Source organism: Anolis carolinensis, chromosome 2 (genome assembly GCF_035594765.1).
Source record: "Anolis carolinensis isolate JA03-04 chromosome 2, rAnoCar3.1.pri, whole genome shotgun sequence".
In the NCBI taxonomy this organism is placed as follows: domain Eukaryota; kingdom Metazoa; phylum Chordata; class Lepidosauria; order Squamata; family Dactyloidae; genus Anolis; species Anolis carolinensis.
Window position 1 is genome coordinate 5,267,752 of NC_085842.1, and position 18,986 is coordinate 5,286,737.

Consider the following 18,986-nt stretch of genomic DNA (forward strand, 5'->3'; position numbering starts at 1 on the left):
ACAGTTCTGTTTATAAATTCTGACTATATTAAATGATATCAGGGATGCCATTCTTAGCAAAAGAATCCTGCCTGGAGCTCAGGAGAGAATGGTTGCTGGTCAGAAATTAGAGCACTGGGCTACGTGGACCAAACATTGTAGAGTCCATTCAGCTACATAGCTTAGCCCTGTGGTTTATTTATTTATTTACAGTATTTATATTCCGCCCTTCTTTCTCACCCTGAAGGGGACTCAGGGCGGATTACAATGCACATAGATATGGCAAACATTCAATGCCATCAGACAAACAACATAAATTGTTGTGTTGTAAATTAGTTAAATTAGTCTCCCGCATAAAGTGTATCTAAATTTCCTAGTTGACAGATACAACTGTCTTTCGGGCTGCTTAGGTAAACAGCAAGCAGAGCTATTCAATGGTCAGGGCTTAACCTTTAAACCATTAAACTTATGACCTCTCTGTCAGTAGTGATTTATTGCAGCTGGTTACTAGCCAGCTGTGCCACAGCCCGGCCCACAGTGGTTCTCAACCTGTGGGTCCCCAGATGTTTTGGCCTTCAACTTCCAAAAATACTAACAGTTGGTAAACTGGCTGGGATTTCTGGGAGTTGCAGGCCAAAACACCTGGTGACCCACAGGTTAGAACCACTGGCTTAGCCTTTTGCTTATTCATTTGCAAAAACAGTTTTCTGTCTTTTCACCAGTTGAATATAATCACTCCTTTTTAAATATTTGTATCTTCCAATCCATTATTTCTTAATTGAATCATATCAATGATATTTCATAAAAAAGAAAGCTTTTCTTGCTCTGACCAAGTCATTAATGGATTCAGGGTTTATTTCTCAAGTGGAAAGCCCCAGGTAATGGCATGCACCCATCTTTTTGGGGGTGAGGGCATTTCACTCATAGACTCACAAAGACAATCCTATTCCTTTGTTATTGTTTTTGAGTCTGTATTTTGTTCATTCAGGTTGTCTCTCACCAGGAAACAGTTTGTTGAAATTAACCTGAAATTGCTCATTTTAAAATATTCTCATATCGGAGTTCAATTACTAGATCTTTATAGAAGGTACTCAAGCAATTACAGTAGAGTCTCACTAATCCAAGCTAAACGGGCCGGCAGAAGCTTGGATAAGCGAATATCTTGGATTATAAGGACTGATCAAGGAAAAGCCTATTAAACATCAAATTAGGTTATGATATTACAAATTAAGCACAAAAACTTCATGTTATACAACAAATTTGACAGAAAAAGTAGTTCAATATGCAGTAATGTTATGTTGTAATTACTGTATTTACGAATTTAGCACCAAAATATCACGATATATTGGAAACATTGACTACAAAAATGGCTTGGATTATCCAGAGGCTTGGATAAGCGAGGCTTGGATTAGTGAGACTCTACTGTACCTTTATGCTACTTTTGTATATATTTTTAGAGAAAATTTGAACAGAACTTTATAGGGTATCATCTATTTTTAGCACTCTGAATGAATAGCAGAAGTTAATTCCTTTTTTAAATGGTCTACTTCATATTTCTATCTTCTTATTTTGTTGGAAAATGCAAGTCTTCTCCATCAGGTGCTTTAGTTGGGATATGAAATGAAATGCTAACAATGCTGTGAATCTTGGGGTTGTTGTGTGTTTTCACCCTGTTGTTCCATAATTTTAGAAGCCTTATGCCCCAGCCAAGCAGAATAGAAGAATACTATTGTTTCAGGTTGGGTTCGTTCAACTTTTGGTAGAAAAAAAAAACTCTGTAAGGAAATCTGTGGCTCCATTGTTCTATATTAATTATAAAATAAATGTATGATTGCAAATATCCATATATATGTCTCTGTATGTGCTTTTCAACTTACAAGCTGTTGCTCATCTGATTTTTTGATTCAACATGTGAGCCAGATCCAAGTTATGAACCCATTCCAAAAAGGTGGCTGTGTTGGGAGACTCAAACAGGGCCAAGCTTTCAGGGAGGGATTTAGGACTGGCTAAAGCCCCTGTACTCTGTGGGGTCTTGGCAAATGGGTTTAATTTGTTCTGTGTGTGCTGGTACAGCTGTACCAGAAGCTCCGGCTTTATTTTCTTGCTGCAAATGTTTGCAATCATAGGACAGGCCACCTGTCAATCATCATTAAGTTTGGTTCCGCCCCTTCTTCAGGGCTCTGGGAGGGAAGGAGCCATTTTTTAAGTCTGTCTCTCTTAAGGAAGCTAAGCTATAGGGCGTAGACCAGCTCGTCCCATAGAAAAGCTTCATATCTCAATAACATCTGGGGACACAGAACATCAGAGAAATCAGAAACAGGAATTCCAGGGGAAAAGGTCCCAAAAGCTCTGGCTGAGAGCTTACAGCCTCTCAGCCTCACAGCTCCTGAGAGAAACAGCCCTAAGCTTCCAAAGAAACCTCAGAGAGAGAACAGCATCACAGATCCACGGAACCCCAGCTGAAACATCTGCAAGCCTTGGTTGGTAGGTCCACTCAATACCCAGACGAATTTGGAATCGGTAGTGGGTCCCACATCAACTAGGCCCATTTAATAGACAGCCTGGGAGAGGTTATAAGAGGGTTTTCAGTTATCCAAACCAATCGCCTGTCCCCTGGGGACAAGACTGAAAGGGCCAACAGTTTATTAAGGAAACCTTGAAGTGTTATTTGACTCCTTGAAGATTTATTATTTGTTCATCAATAAAGACTTTGTTATCTCATTAAAGACTCAAAGGATCATCCTTTTCAGGAAAATCTTCAACAACCTCTCTTTCGAGGCACCCTGGCTTCCCGCTGGGCATAAAGTATACGTCCTATACAAAGACAATAGTTACAGGCCCAGCGCATGACAGAACACTGTGACCAAGCTCCGAAAGAGATTAATAGCATTTCAATGCTATTTGCTCTGGCATACGAGCAAACTGAGTTACGAGCTTGGTTATAGAATAAATTAAACTCGTATGTCAAGGTATCACTGTACATAGAAAAGAAAAACATGCCAATTGTTTCTCAATTATGGTATTTCACAAGGCAATTTCTATCTCTTTTTTATTGTGCAGTGAAAAAACCATGTCCCCTTTCAGCTACATGGTCTACCTTGCCCGTGTGCCCACCTGCTCGCCTCCTTCTTGCTATGGCACTTCACTCAGCTGAGTCCAAAAGCACTAGGTTGAAGAGAGCCAGCATTGTCACTCTTTTCAATGCCTCACTTTCAGACTCAGTGGAGTGAAGTCCTGTAACTGAAAGGGGAGTGGACAGGTGTGGGTGGGTGACGTGACTCAGTTGCATTAAATGCCCTTGCTGAAAGAGGGTGGATGGGTGAGCAAGCGAAGCAGGGACAAACTTTGGTGGTGAGATGCATCATATGCATCATAGACAAAAGCAAAAATACTGATTTGGGGACCCAGAAAGAGGGGTACGACTATTACGCAGTGGCACCTATTATGCAGTGGAATATGGTTACTTTTAATTTAAAGACATTTGAATTCCATTTTGGAGAGAATGGTGGGATATAAGTGAGATAAATAAATGAAATAACTTTTGTGTTTATACTTTTAATGTTATATAAATGCAGTAAAGAAATAAAAAATGCAAATAAAAAAGCAAAACATAACTTACAACAAAGATCGATCTATCGATTGCATTTGTATGCTGCCTTTCTCCAAGATTGGGACTTGGCGAGGCTTCCAAAACAAAACAAATGAGTGTTATGTTTGGTCTTGCATCAAATCTCCAAGATTCCTCATGATGCATGTAGTACATGCAAACACAAGTATTCCAACTTGTGAAAATATCCCTTGCAGCAAGGGGCAAACCAAGAATGGGCAACTTGGAAGTCCCTAAATAGACTGAGAAGCGGAGTGGGCAGATCAAAAGACAACCTGGCAAGATGGCACTACCTGGAGGAATCTTCCACCTTGTGTGACTGTGGAGCTGAACAAACAACTCCTCATATGTATGCTTGCCCACAATGTCCTGCCTCTTGTACAGAGGAGGAGTTGTTTAAAGCTATGGACAATGCGGTTGCTGTTGCCCGCTTTTGGTCCAAAACAATTTAGCTGTTTGTGATTCCTTTATTTTATCACTTTTAAACTTGTTTATTATGCAATGCTTTTGACACGAAATAAATAAACCCACATCTATGGCAGGCATCCTCAGAGGTTGTGAGGTGACTGCCATCTAGAGACCTCATGTAATACTGCAACATATAGGCGCATTTACACACACGACAACACATTTTGAAAGCATATTTGAAATGGTTCCTTTACTATGCACAGTACGTAGCCAGGCTTCTGTGATTTTACTGGCAGGACAGATGCAGACACACAAAAATGTCATATCTATATATCAAAGACAGGCAGCCAATCAAGGCAATTGCATGAGTTGACTGCACTTCCATGTTGGGAAGCACATTAAAGCAGCTTTTGAAATTCTTTATAACTTGTACTTTTTTTTCTTTCTCTGCAAAATCATGAAAGTCTTGATTATCTTCGTTGCATCAGTCTCATTTCCTTCACATATCTCTGCTCTGTAAAACGGGTACCTGTGAAAGGATCTGAGCAAACAAGAGAAACAGAGAAAGATTGACATTAGGGATGAAATTAGTTTCTGAGCTGGATCGAGAGTTACTTTTGCTCACTTTTGTTCACTTGCTCTTATTTTAAAATGCATGTCTGTGTATAAAAAATAGACTTGGAGGACCTAAAATATGGCAAACTGCCCTCTCTACTCATAGGCAGTATTTGGAGTGTTGCACCCCTAGGCTGTGTAGGCACCTTAAAACCACACTGGAGCCCCAGAATATAAGTAAACAAGCTGTTTATTGATGGTTATAAGTAAGCACAAGCAAATAAAGTTCAGAATCAATAAAATGGGTTTAAATCCACAAGGGTAGTGTGCTTAAAAATCCTAAAGCAAGAGTCTAGGAAAGTCATTCAAAGAACATAGTCCAAACCAGATATCAAACACAGTTCCACGAAAAACATCAGGAATAGTCCAAACAAGATTCAATTTCAAGGCATGGAACAAACTGGAACCACAGGAAACAAGACTAGAATGCAGCATCAAAAGTAATCCAAGGTAACAGAAATCCAAATGGCAAAGTTACTAGAACATTCAACTGGATTCAAAGGCAAAACAAGGATGGAACTTGAGCAAAATCCGTGGCTGCAAGAATATAGGAACACAGAGCAAAGCTCTTTCTCTCTTGAATTGCAATGTTGACACCTCTGCCATAGCAGAGAGGGACCAGGCATTTAAGGAAAATTCAAGGTCTTCCTTTCATGAGAAAACTCTTTCTTTCAGTCATGAGAAAACTATTCATTAGCGCTGCTTCAAAAGCAGTTGTTTACTTTTCCATAAACATTCTATTTCCTTCCTTTAGTGAGTTATCACCTCCCTCCTGTCAAATACATTATCCTCCTCTAAACGAGAATGTCCATCTGACACCTAGTGAACTGGCCTTGGCAGCAGAGAAGAATGTGGTTCAGAATGCCTGCTTGCAACCATTCTGTCTCTGGTCCCAGAATCCACTGGAACAGATGCTTGCTGCATCTCAGGCCCAAACCCAGAGTCCTCTGGCAAAGCTGGCTGCATCTCAGGCCCAAAGTGTGGCTGCATGTCAGGCCCAAACCCAAAGTCTTCTGGCAAAGCAGGTGCAGGGACAATTACAGGCTGAATGGGCCCCATCTCAGGCTCAGCTACAACATGGAAGCACATCATCATCATCATCATCATCATCATCATCATCATCATCATCACAGGGGCATGTGTTCAGGGCTGCGGCCCTCCCAGACTTTCCTACTGGGGTTTTTAATCATTCACAAACTTTGTAAGTTTTTTTCATTTAAGCAAATGAACTTGCAAAACCCAAGTCACCCCTTGATGGTTCCTTCTGTCAGAGTAATGCACGCAGCGTAGCAGCAGATGAATGACGTCAGTGGAGCGCAGAACAAAGGAACGTCAGAGACGATGTTAAAAAGTATTTACAAAGTTTTACTGAACAAAACAAACAGACTTGCAGACAATGGACATAAGACTTTCAATCTAGACAAACAGCACAGATCTTCTCAGTAGGCAGAAACAGAACTCATCTGATGCAATCAGCTATATACAAACACACTTGTAGTCTGGACACTCCTCTCTGTGTTCCAGCCACACATCCAAGGTCAATACAGCTTCTTACCAAATTAACTCTTTACACACTATAGCATTTCCTGGATGATGCAATACACGCTAGACACAAATTTCATTTAAACACTACTAATACACAAATCCCACATTAACACCTTCCCAGGATAATTCTACTTCTAAAGTGTTCCTTACAGAATCTTAGGAATGATTTGGGATAATAACTCACCATTCCTTTCCCGCTTCAGGTGTATTTTCTTCTTCTCCTGACCGACAACGTAAACAATAACGATGGCGGCGATGGCTACAATGCCAAGGACAATGAGACCCTGGAAAGCCATGGTTGCAGGACCTGCAGAGAGAAAGCAAAAGGCAGCATCATTCTCAGGGTGCATCTTCACTGGCTCTTTATGTCGAAGGAGGAATCAAATCAGCTCTGTGGCGGTTGCATGATGCACAGAGCTGACATGGTGTAACCTAGCCTTGAACCACATTAAAAAATCATAGAATTGGAAAAAAAAAAAACCCCAAGAGCATCAAGTCCAACCCCATGCTATGTGGGAACACACATTTAAGGTTGGGACAAGGGCCGGGCTGTGGCGCAGGCTGGTTAGTAGCCAACTGCAGTAAATCACTATGATCCAGAGGTCATGAGTTCAAGGCCAGCCCATGTTGGAGTGAGCAACCGACAATTAAAATAAAAAATAGCCCTGCTGGTTGTTGACCTAAGCAACCCGAAAGATAGTTGCATCTATCAAGTAGGAAATTTAGGTACCACTTATGTGGGGAGGCTAATTTAACTAATTTATGACACCAGAAAAATCATCCAGCAGCATTTGAGGAAGTATCCAAGGACTCGGCATCACAGTGGATGATGAAGCAGCTGCTCCCCCTGTGGCCGGAATTGAGCATCCCCTCAGGAAGCTGGAAGCTGGAGAAGGTTAAATTGCCTCTATGTCTCTGTCTCTATGTTCATATGGCATTGAATGTTTGCCACGTACGTGATCCACCCTGAATCCCCTTCGGGGTGAGAAGGGCAGAATATAAATACTGTAAATAAATAAAAAATATATAAACACACAATTAAAACACCCCTGACAGATGACCATCCAGCCTCCAGAGAATGAGACGCCCAGGCAGCATATTCCACTGTGAAACTGTTCTTACTGTCAGAAGGTTCTTCCTAATGTTCAGGTGAAATCTCTTTTCTTGCCATTTGAACCCATGACTCCATGTCCTAAGACTTTATAAATCTCTCCAAAAGTTTCAAATGCTTGTGAATGTCCATACTGTAATATGGTCTAATATGGTTCTCATCTATTCAATCCTGGGATTTGTAGTTTGGGGAACCACTAGAATATCCTAGCATATATTAGTAAACATCTCATGAAACTACTCATCCGATAATTGCATAGGATTGAGCCAAATAGGTTTGAAGTGTTATGAATGTGTAGTGTGGACTGACAGTGAATGGAACATCCTTGTTGGCCAGGGAGGAAGGGAAAGGATGGCAAGATACAGACAACAAGATACAGACAACAAAGTCTGTAATATAAACACATACCAAAGAAATAAAACAAAACCTGCATTCAATAGTCAATGCTCTTCCTGTTGGCCGGCAGTCAACAAATTAATTCATCTTGACACCTCTCTTACTGCCATAGCTTATTGCTATAGGATAGTGGATGTTGTAATTTGATGAGGCACCACCACAATTTGGAAAAAAAAAAACAGGCTAAAGACCCTGTGATTCCATAGGCTTGGGCAATGTCAGATAATGTGTCAAACTTCATAATTCTAAAGTGTAGATGCATCCTGAGAGAATATAGGTTTTTGTAGATGAAGGCTGCACCTATACAGTAGAATTAATACAATTTGATACCTCTTGAACTGCCATGGCTCAATGTTATAGAATAGTGGCAGTTGTATTTTAGTGAGGCACCAGTGTGTGTGTGTGTGTGTGTGTGTATAGTAGGCTTGCTCAAAGAATTCGATTTCCCCGTTTGTCTTTACTAATTCGTTAGTTTTGTAACTTGTGAAGCAATATTCGACCTAGATTGTCCAGTCGTGTGGATCCCGCGGTTTCGAACCGCGATAGGCCCTTTTTCTAATGTCGTCGTATTTTTCGTTAGGAAAACAAACTTTTGCAAATCACCCAAACTTGTTTCAGTGCACTGGGGCAACCTAGTTTGTTGTTTCCACCTTGTGGCCAATCAGAGAGTACGTTTAACTCAGGGGAGGGGCTTGTACGTCCTGAATGAAAATAGCCAGCAGGGAGCCTCGTGGCTCATTTGCACCGGGGACCTGGAGTGGAGGGTGGGAGTGAGATTTCAGGCAGGCAGGCAGGCAAGATTGCATTGCTGCGTCACAGCTTCCTTGGCTGAGCTAAAGATTAGAAGACCGGGAGAAAAGGGTGGGTGGGTGAGGAAAACTGTTGGGTGTTTGTGGAGGGTGTTTTTCCAAAGGGCCTGTGGGCTTTTTTCCCCACCAGCTTGGCATTTGCCATTTGCCCAGCACTGCAGCCCTGCAACTTTTCTGCTGCGCCATATTGCCTGGTGCGGGGTGGGCTTTTTTCTTTCGGACAAAGAGGAGTTCAGCAGCTTTTTGGGCGTTTGATTAGGAAACTTTTCTTTGCATAGGCATTAAAGTGAGTTGCAAATAGAAGAAATCAAATTTACCAATTTTCATTTTGCAAAGTCTGGCAAAACTCCCCATAATCCACCGAAAAACAACTTGGGGAAAAGGGAGGGTGTATTGTTTTTCCCTTTCCTTTCTCTGAGCTGCTCAATTTGGGCTCGCAGCAAATCTCTTTCCCCTATCAACCCTAGCAAAGTCTGGCCAAAGGTTGCAAGTCCCATCATCCTCCACAATACAACTTGGTTTGGGCAAAAGGGAGGGTGTATTTCTTTTTCCCTCTTTCCTTTCTCTGAGCTGCTCATAGGGCTGGCAGCAGAGACTCTCTTTCCCGATCAACGCTAGCAAAGTCTGGCAAAAGGTTGCAAGTCCCATAATTCTCCGCAATACCACTTGGCTTGGGCAAAAGGGAGGGTGCATTTGTTTTTCCCTCTTTCCTTTCTCCGAGCTGCTCATAGGGCTGGCAGCAGAGACTCTCTTTCCCTATCAACGCTAGCAAAGTCTGGCAAAAGGTTGCAAGTCCCATAATCCTCCGCAATACCACTTGGCTTGGGCAAAAGGGAGGGTGCATTTGTTTTTCCCTCTTTCCTTTCTCCGAGCTGCTCATAGGGCTGGCAGCAGAGACTCTCTTTCCCTATCAACGCTAGCAAAGTCTGGCAAAAGGTTGCAAGTCCCATAATCCTCTGCAATACCACTTGGCTTGGGCAAAAGGGAGGGTGTATTTGTTTTTCCCTCTTTCCTTTCTCTGAGCTGCTCAATTTGGGCTTGCTGCAAATCTTTTTCTCCTATCAACCCTTGCAAAGTCTGGAAAATACAGGTATACCCTTTTTTAAGTATAACAATAAGAACAACAGTAATAGAAGGGTTTGCGGTATTTCGACCCAGAACACATTGCCAAACAAGAAACAACACATCTTTCCCCCCAGTAACGCAATACCTTCTTCCCTTCTGAAAGCTGAAAACACTCCCGTTATCATGAAGCGTTCAGCTGAACGCGGGTCTGGTGGAGCAAGTCCTGCTAGTGGTCAAGCAACAGCCCGGACACTGTGGGGGGCCAAAAAAGTTAGGGTGGGTCCCATCCGTCTGGAACGCAGAACGATGGGAGTGGGTGGACTTGATGATGAAGCTGGCTGTTCGACTGTTGAAAGTTCACAGCCCTCCACCCGGAGCCAGTTGTCGGTTGGAGCTGAGACAAGTGGACGAACAATGGAACATGGAGGTGTTGCCGTCCTGGAAGTACAGGTGGTGGATAGTGAGGATCATGTTAACCCCACCCCTCCACCCTCAACTGACAGTGAGGAGGAGGTAGAGGAGGTAGTACCATCAAATCATAGACTTTCTCATGCCGGCGTTATGGTGCCCACGACTCCTACCTCCCTGGGCGTTGGCACAGTGGCTATGGGGAGGCCAAGGTCATATATTTGGGACCATTTTAATGTCCACACTCAGCGTGCCACTTTGGCAGTTTGTAGACACTGTGGGGCAAATATCAGCAGAGGCAGAGACCCGAGACATCTTGCGACCTCGGGGTTGAGCTCTCACATGAAGCGGCACCATCCCTCGATATCGGTAGGAGGGGGAGCTGCAAGCCCTTGCAGTGGCAGCATTAGCACACAAAGTTCTCCTGGTGTAGAAGGTGGAAGGCAGACACAGTCCACCTTGGAGGGATTGGGGCCTGCCATTAGCCAGGAAGAGAACGGGGGAAACATTACCCACACCCCACCAGATAACCCAAAGTGTGGGAGAGATGATGGCCCTTGATCACCATCCCTTCCGCATGGTTGAACAAGATGGCTTCGTTTGCCTTATGAAACGCCTGTGCCCCTGCTACAAAATCCCCTCCTGTCACACCTTTTCCCGAAAAGTTATTCCCGGATTGTACGAGGGCTGCAAGGAATGCATTATCCAGATGTTGCGTAGCGCCATGGGAGGACACATCCATTTTACCTCTGATATTTGGTCAAGCTTGGGAGGAGGCCATTCCTACCTCTCTCTCACGGCACATTGGTGGGAGAAGGAAGGCAGTATGGATACATCCCATCGTTGGGCACTCCTCGCTTTGGAGGTAGTTGATCATGATCACAAGGCAGAGACCATCTGCAGCTATCTGGAAAACATGATGGGGAGTGGATGCGGTGCAGGCCAGAAGAAATGAGGTGGGGGTTCATGGTGACTGACGCTGGTAAAAATATGATCAAAGCGGTTGAAAGTGCAGGGTTTTTGAATGTCACCTGCATGGCCCACTTGCTTCACAATACCATCAAGGAAGGTTTAAAGAGCCCGGAAGAGCAGCCGGCCAGCACCGCAAACATCGCCCTGCTGATCGAGCGCTGTAGAAAGATCGCGGGCTACTTCCACAGGAGCATCAAGGCAGCCCGGCAGCTGAGAGACAGGCAGAGCCTTGAAGGGTTCCCGCAGCACAAGCTGCTCCAGGACGTCTCTACCCGGTGGAATTCAACCTATAAGATGCTCGAACGCATGGTCGAGCAGAAGAAGGCGGTACACGGCATCTCCCTTACATTGGTTGCGCCTGTTAGCAAGCTTGTTCCAAATAAGCAAGAGTGGGACACCATCTCCCAGCTGGTAGACGTCCTAAAGCCATTCAAACATGCCACAGAGACCCTTTCGGAATCAAAAGCCCTTCTTAGCCAGGCAGTGCCCATGGTCTTGGGGCTAAGGAGGCACCTAGAAAGGCTTGGGGCCGGTCGAACACTGGACTCCCTGGCTGGACCGCTGACACCGCCGGTCCAGGAGGTGGTGAGGAGGTTGTCCTTTGCTGTACGGAAACGCCTAGAGCCACTTCTTTCCAGCAAGGTCCATATGCTGGCGGCCTTGTGTGATCCACGGCTAAAGTACACCGTCTGCCCAAAAGACTTTACCGTATGGAAGGCCCAACTAGTTAACCTTGTGAGGGAGGTCTTTGCTGCCAGGGTGGGGGAAACGGGCACAGTGGCCCCTCTACCGGAAATGCCTGCCACCCCCAGCACTAGCGCTAGTGGCAAGAGTGATAGTCCCGGGGAGCCGGCAGGGGGTTGCCGTAGGGTTACGGATCTCCAGCCGCGACCAGGAAACGCTTTCTTTGCAGAGACGGTGGCCATACTAGCCCGCTCGGAAGATTCCTCTTTGCTGGCTTCTGCGCAAAAGGTAGACTCGGCCGAATGCTCGGTCAACAGGTACTTTGAGGAGCCTCCTGAGATAATTTCTTGTGATCCATTGGCCTATTGGGCTTCACGTGATCACATGTGGCCGGATCTGTCGCACGTAGCCCGTCAGTTTCTCAGCTGTCCGCCCACCAGCGTGCAGAGCGAAAGGGTCTTCAGCCTATCGGGAGATGTAGTCACGCCCACCGCAGCTTGCTGGACCCTCAAACAATTGAGAAACTGGTCTTCCTGAAGGCTAACCTTCCCGTGTTGAATTTCCCCAATTTGGATTTTGACACTGACGCCTCCTAGAACAACAGTACTCCTCCTTTAAGCTGCTCTGCTTCTGATTAACTTTGGCTATTTTGGGGGGGGGGGGGGTTGCCCCTTTGGCCTATGTCCAACAACTCTCTCCTCTATCCTCCTATGCTTTCCTTCCTCTCATCCCTTCTGTTCTCGTCTTAATCATCACACACCGTTGCCCACTTTCGTTTTTGGGTAATAATGATTCTGGCTGGGAAGAAGGATATTCAGGGGGAACTTAGTCTATAAAAGCCAAGGTAGGAAATGCATCCGCTTTGGATTCAGAACGGATTAAATTCAAATCTCTACCCTTTTTTTGCAAAAAATGTTTCGGGAAAGAGCCATGATTGTAAGGTCTTCTCCAGATCCTCGCAGTTACTGTACAGAAAGAACATTGTTATAATCGATGTGGATCCTTCGGTAAGACATTCGGTAAAGGAATACGGTAGAGTCTCACTTTACAGAGATAACGGTCCATCAGAATCTTTGTCGAGGTGAGATTGATGAGAAGCTAGCATCCAATTTGAAAATCATGATTTTACGAATGATAAACGAAAAGATGATGTATTGCTACTTCTTGGTAGAAAAAAAGGAGTTCAATAACACGCACCGATGTAAAGTTGTTTTTAAACAGTAGCACCGCAATATCACGACATATTGAAAACATTTGCAACAGGTAATGGCTTTGATAAAGTATCACTGAGTCTTGGATGATGGAGACCATAGCACTGTTGGGTTGCATCTCTACCTCAAAGTCAACAATGGACTACCTCAAAATCAACAACGGACTACCTCGCCTTGATAACTCGGAAGTGTCTGAGATTGTGACACTCCAAACAACCTTTTCTTTGGGTCAATCGAGCAGCATTATCCTATCCATCGACTTGGGGATGGTGAAGATTTAGCATTGAGTGAAGCAGTAGGAGATGTCAAAAAACATAAAAGTTTGTGGAAGCGACGCAAAGGGGAGGAAAGGTAAAGCAAACAAGAGAAATTGCGAGGTCAGGGGCCCCATTTTTTTCTGCATTCCTGGTCGCGATGGGCAATAAACTGTCTGCTAAGGCCTTGGAGTGCTGGAGTTGTTTTTTGTCTGGCAGTAAAGCCTCTTCGGTTTAATCGAGTGGCGGTATAATCATTTTTCTTTCCCACGTAGGGGTGGGATGACACTTGGGCTTTAATGACAGCCGTTACGGAGACCTTCCGGTAGTGCGGGGCTTCTCTGAGAGAAGTAACATGACAGAATTTCGCCGCAGCGCAGAGGCTAAGATCACAAAAGCAGAAAACTTTGTGGGTGGGCCGGGCCGGTCTCTCAGGGATGCGTGCCGGCCAACTGTGGCTGGCGCAGGGTGGGGTCTTTGCTGCTGAGATAGACATAGAGGTTCGGATCATCTCGGAGGGAAGTTACATGACAGAATTTGCCGCAGGGCAGAGGCTAAGGTCGCAAAAGCAGAAAACTTTGTGGGTGGGCCGGGCCGGTCTCTCAGGGATGCGTGCCGGCCAACTGTGGGCGGCGCAGGGTGGGGTCTTTGCTGCTGAGATAGACATAGAGGTTCGGATCCCCACGGGGATTTTTTCTTTCTGCTTTTTGCTGCCTCTTGGCCAACGTGGTCGAGTTTCCCGTGAAGCATCTTGCTTCTCTCCCAGCTGTCCTTCCGTACATATTTGTGCTATTTTCCCCAGATCCTTCCTTTAGAGCGGGGTCCTCTTGTTTTTTCTCTCTCTCTCTCTGCGGGATGCATGCCGGCCAGCTATGGCCGGCGTGGGGTGGGGTCTTTGCTGCTGAGATAGACATAGAGGTTCGGATCCCCACGGGGATTTTTTCTTTCTGCTTTTTGCTGCCTCTTGGCCAACGTGGTCGAGTTTTCTGCGATGCATCTCGCTTCTCTCCCAGCTGGCCTTCCGTACATATTTGGGCAATTTTTCCCAGATCTTTCCTTTGGAGCGGGGTCCTCTTGTTTTCTCTCTCTCTCTCTGCGGGATGCGTGCCAGCCAACTGTGGCCGGCGCAGGGTGAGGTCTTTACTGCTGGTTCTTATCTCCCCGGGGATTTTTTCTTTCTGCTTTTTTGCTGCCTCTTGGCCAATTGTGTCGAGTTTCCCTCAATGCATCTCACTTCTCTCCCAGCTGTCCTTCCGTACATAATATTTGTGCTATTTTCCCCAGATCCTTCCTTTAGAGCGGGGTCCTCTTGTTTTCTCTCTCTCTCTCTGCGGGATGCGTGCCGGCCAACTATGCCGGCAGGGTGGGGTCTTTGCTGCTGAGATAGACATAGAGGTTCGGATCCCCACGGGGATTTTTTCTTTCTGCTTTTTGCTGCCTCTTGGCCAATTGTGTCGAGTTTCCCGTGATGCATCTCGCTTCTCTCCCAGCTGTCCTTCTGTTCAAGGCTGCAAAACGGTTGCAGTCCTACCTTCCCCTCCCCCTGCCAGTGCTTTTAATGGATCCAAACCCCCATGTCTATCTCTGCAGCTAAGCCCCCGCCCTGCTGCTTTGGGGAAAGGGGCGGGGGTGGGAGCCGCCCCACAGTGGACGGCTCCCCAGGGGAGTGGGATCCAAGCCCCCATGTCTATCTCAGCAGTTAAGCCCCCACCCTTCTGCTTTGGGGAAAGGGGCGTGGGTGGGAGCTGCCCCACGGTGGCCGGCTCCCCAGGGGAGTGGGATCCAAGCCCCCATGTCTATCTCCGCAGTTAAGCCCCCGCCCTGCTGCTTTGGGGAAAGGGGCATAGGTGGGAGCCGCCCCACGGTGGCCGGCTCCCCGGGGAAGTGGGATCCAAGCCCCCATGTCTATCTCCGCAGTTAAGCCCACGTCCTGCTGCTTTGGGGAAAGGGGCGTGGGTGGGAGCCGCCCCACGGTGGCCGGCTCCCCAGGGGAGTGGGATCCAAGCCCCCATTTTGCCATCAGGTGATAAATCAAACCAACGTCGCACAAATCTTACATTTCTTGGGAGGGGGAGGGGCTTGACCACTGTGGTATAATGGCCTCCAATCCGGATGCCTGGGGAAAGTCATTGCGCATTGTGGCAGCACAATGTGTCTCTTGGCCACCAATGTCCTAACATTTTGACAGATTTACGGGCACTGAAACAATGTTACACAAGTAGAAGAAGGACTTTCACAGTGAAGGAACCCCTATTGAACAGGAAATAACAATTCAAAAGAAGGAACAGATTTTTGCAATTGTTAAATAAAGTTTTTTAATATGAACTATGAAATTGCTCAATAAATCTTAGGAAAGGGCAAACGCTCTGCAATTTGGCGAGCAAGCAGGGTGGATTGTGTTCTCGCACTGTACCAAATTTGATCAGTATAGCTGAAAAAATGAGTGCAGGAGAGCCCCATAAACCCCCCCCCCTTGGGCTGTTTTGGGCCACTGCGCATGCGCATCCGCCATTAACGAATTACTTTTGAAACTAATGAATTTTCGTTAATTTTGAATTTTTTTGTGGGCAAAATTCGGAAATGACTTCAGAAACGAAACGCTACCCCCCCCCCCTTTTGAAACGAGTTTAGAATCAATTTTTTCGTGGATCGCTCAAGCCTAATATATATATACTAGCTATGCCCGGCCACGCGTTGCTGTGGCAAAGTATGGTGGTATGGGAAATAAAGTATTGAAGAATTGGTGGTAGTCAAGGTAAAGGTTTTCCCCTGACATTAAGTTGAGTCCTGTCTGACTTTGGGGGTTGGTGCTCATCTCCATTTCTAAGCCAAAGAGCTGGCGTTATCCGTAGATTCCTCCAAGGTCATGTGGCCAGCATGACTGCATGGAGCACCGTTACCTTCCCGCCGGAGCAGTACCTATTCATCTACTCTCATTTGCATGTTTTTGACGTTCTGCCAGCCTGTTTATGTTGGATAAGTGAGACTCTACTGTATATTTATAATTTTATATTATGTGCTTAGAACTGGATTATATGAGGCCCCTTGTACAAAGCTGGATAAAATGCACACTGAAGTGGATTCTATGGCAGTGTGGAGTCAAGATAATGCAGTTCAAAGCAGATAATATGAGATTATAAATCGGTTATATAGGTATGTGGAAAGGCCTTGAGTTGACACTGCCATATAATCCAGTTCAAATCAGATAATCTGTATTTTATAGGCAGTGTGGAAGAGGCCTAAGTGAGACCTAACTCTGTCTGTCCCCTGGGCTGATTGGGTTGCTAGGAGACCAAGTGGGCGGAGCTTAGCCTTCTAACTGGCAGCAATTGGATAAAAACAATTATTCCTCTCCCTCTAATTAGGACTTTATTTTTCTTTTCTTTTTGTTGTATCAACCTAGAGGCGTGGATGAGGGGTTGTGCTGTCAATTTTTGAGGTTGTGGGGTGTTTAGTTTTGTTGTTTTGTTGGTCGCCGGGATTCCATCACTCTTTTATATATATAGATAGATAGAGAGAGAGAGAGAGACAGACAGATAGACAGAGAGCGCTAACATACAAGAGCCGTTAGGAAAAGCAGGCAACAAATTATATTATTGTTATTATTTTTATAACATACCATAAACTCTGTATTGACCTGATAATGAATATTAATATACAGCAGTTAAAAGCAAATTGAGACAAATGAAGACAAACATAATGTAATGTAAACCCTTTAAACTTAATGTAATGTTTCCTCAAAATTATTTTATTTTTTTATTTAAAGTTTTATTTTTTTCAATTTTGTTACCAGTTGCTTGAGAATTACAGTTGCTTGAGTTACTGTTAACTGGGACCCCTTCTACACTGCCATATAATTCAGTTCAAAGGAGATACAGTGTTCCCTCACTACTTTGCGGTTCACTTTTTGCAGATTCACTGTTTCGCAGTTTTCAATAAATTCTAAAAAAAAATTATAAATCATAAAAAATTACAATTTACAGCCTAAGGAAGGGAGGGAGGAAGCAGAAGCCGAAGGGAGAGAAAAGGAGCCCAAGCGGCAACGGGAGGAGAAGGAGGTGATTTATCAACACACGACCAGTTGATAAAGGCTTAAAATAGTGTATAACTACTAAAATAATGTATACATATTAAAATAAATATAGTGTCCCTACTTCACGGATTTTCACTTATTGCGGGAGAGCCTGGAATGTAACCCCTGCAATAAGTGAGGGAACACTGTAATCTGGATTTTATCTGGCAGTGTAGAAGGAGCCAAACTGTCTATTGTATTTATGTATTTTAAAAGTGTTATGTTTGTAGAAGCAGGAAGAAGCAGCCCAAAGTTTGGACGGCACCAAGTGATGCTGGTATTATTCTTCAATGACCTTCCATCCAAAGATTCACTAGGCCTGACCTTGCTCAGCTTCCGAAATCAGACAAGACAAGTGTCCATAGGATGGTTCACTTTCTTAGCTGATCTAAATATAAGCCCAAGAGGAGTGTTCCGTCCCCCAGGACGATGGTTTGCCTTACCTATTGGTCGTTTGTTTGTTTTCCCTCCTTTACATTTTGTTTGAGCCTCTGGCTGCAAAAGCCTAGGAAAAATGGCTTGGAATCTGCAAGAGCTGGCTGCAGTTTTCTTTGCAGTGATTGGTCAAAGAATGCAACATCTTAGGACCGCCCTTTTTACCAGGGTCTAGTCTCCATTTTGGAGCTTCATTCTGGCTATAGTCTTCCAACGTGCTGGAGCTGTGCAAGGCTAACTGGGACAAATCATCCTCAAAACCAGGCCAATCTAAGCCTATCCAAATTAGATAAGTATTGAATTATACTGATCTGGAATAGGAAATCTAGTTAGAGGAGCAGGGTTATTCCATCGCTTCTAGAACTAATCTTTGCTGTAAAGATAGGGAAGGAAAGAGTTTCTCCTTCTAATATAGACAGCGTGATTAGGGTATAGTGGTTCTATAATCACCTTTGCCTTCTGGAACCAGGGATAATTCTGCAACTAAAACCTATGGAAATTTGTTTCATTTTCTGCAACTTTAAGATCTGTGCCAGGTTTACAACCTTGTATGAATAAACATCCTTTTTTGAAGTTATCCAGACTCAGTCGTTCAATATCTATAGGACAGCTTATAGGGATTTGCAGTTCGCCCGGATAAAGGACAGCACGTTTCAGTTTTATAGTTTTTTATTGTCCGGCGGACGGCACAGTTTTGAGGACGATCAGCGGTTTTTCCGCTTCAGCTAGCTTGCACGGCCATAGAGACTTTGATTTTGTGGTCTGTTGCAGTGAAAGCTTGCTGCCAGGCCGAAAGGCAAGTGAGAGAGTGGGGCTCCATTTCTTCAGCCTCTGCAGTATCCTGCTCTTCAGCTTGCGTGTGTGCGCGTAGCCCTGCGGCTGTTTCTGCAATTGCACGGCTGTGCAAAACCCAGCAATCTACCCCGAGCTCCTTCGGTGGCAGGCATCGAGCCGCGGAGCTCCAGCAGTAGGTCCTGGGCTTACACGGAGGTGGTGAGTCCAGAAGCGCTCGGCCGGGACGGTCGCCTGGCGGTGGTGACCTGCCTCATTGTCCTGCGGTGGTGACCTGCCTCATCGTCCTGCGGTGGTGACCTGCCTCATCGTCCTGCGGTGGTGACCTGCCTCATCGACCTGCGGTGGTGACCTCCCTTCACAGCGGGGAGGAGGCGTCTTTTCTCTCCTCCTTTCCAAAGCCAGCCTCGGTGCTCCTTCGGCGGCAGGCCTCGAGCCGCAGAGCACGAGGTGCTTGAAAATTTGGCGAAGTCGCCATTTTGGCAGTTTACGTCACTCGGGCAAGGGAGGTATCAAGTGGCAAGTTGCTGTCAGTTGGCATTTTGCAGCTTGCCCACCAAAGTCTGGCGCCAAAGGTCACAATCTTTGTAAAGTATAGTTACTTAGTGATATATATTGCTATG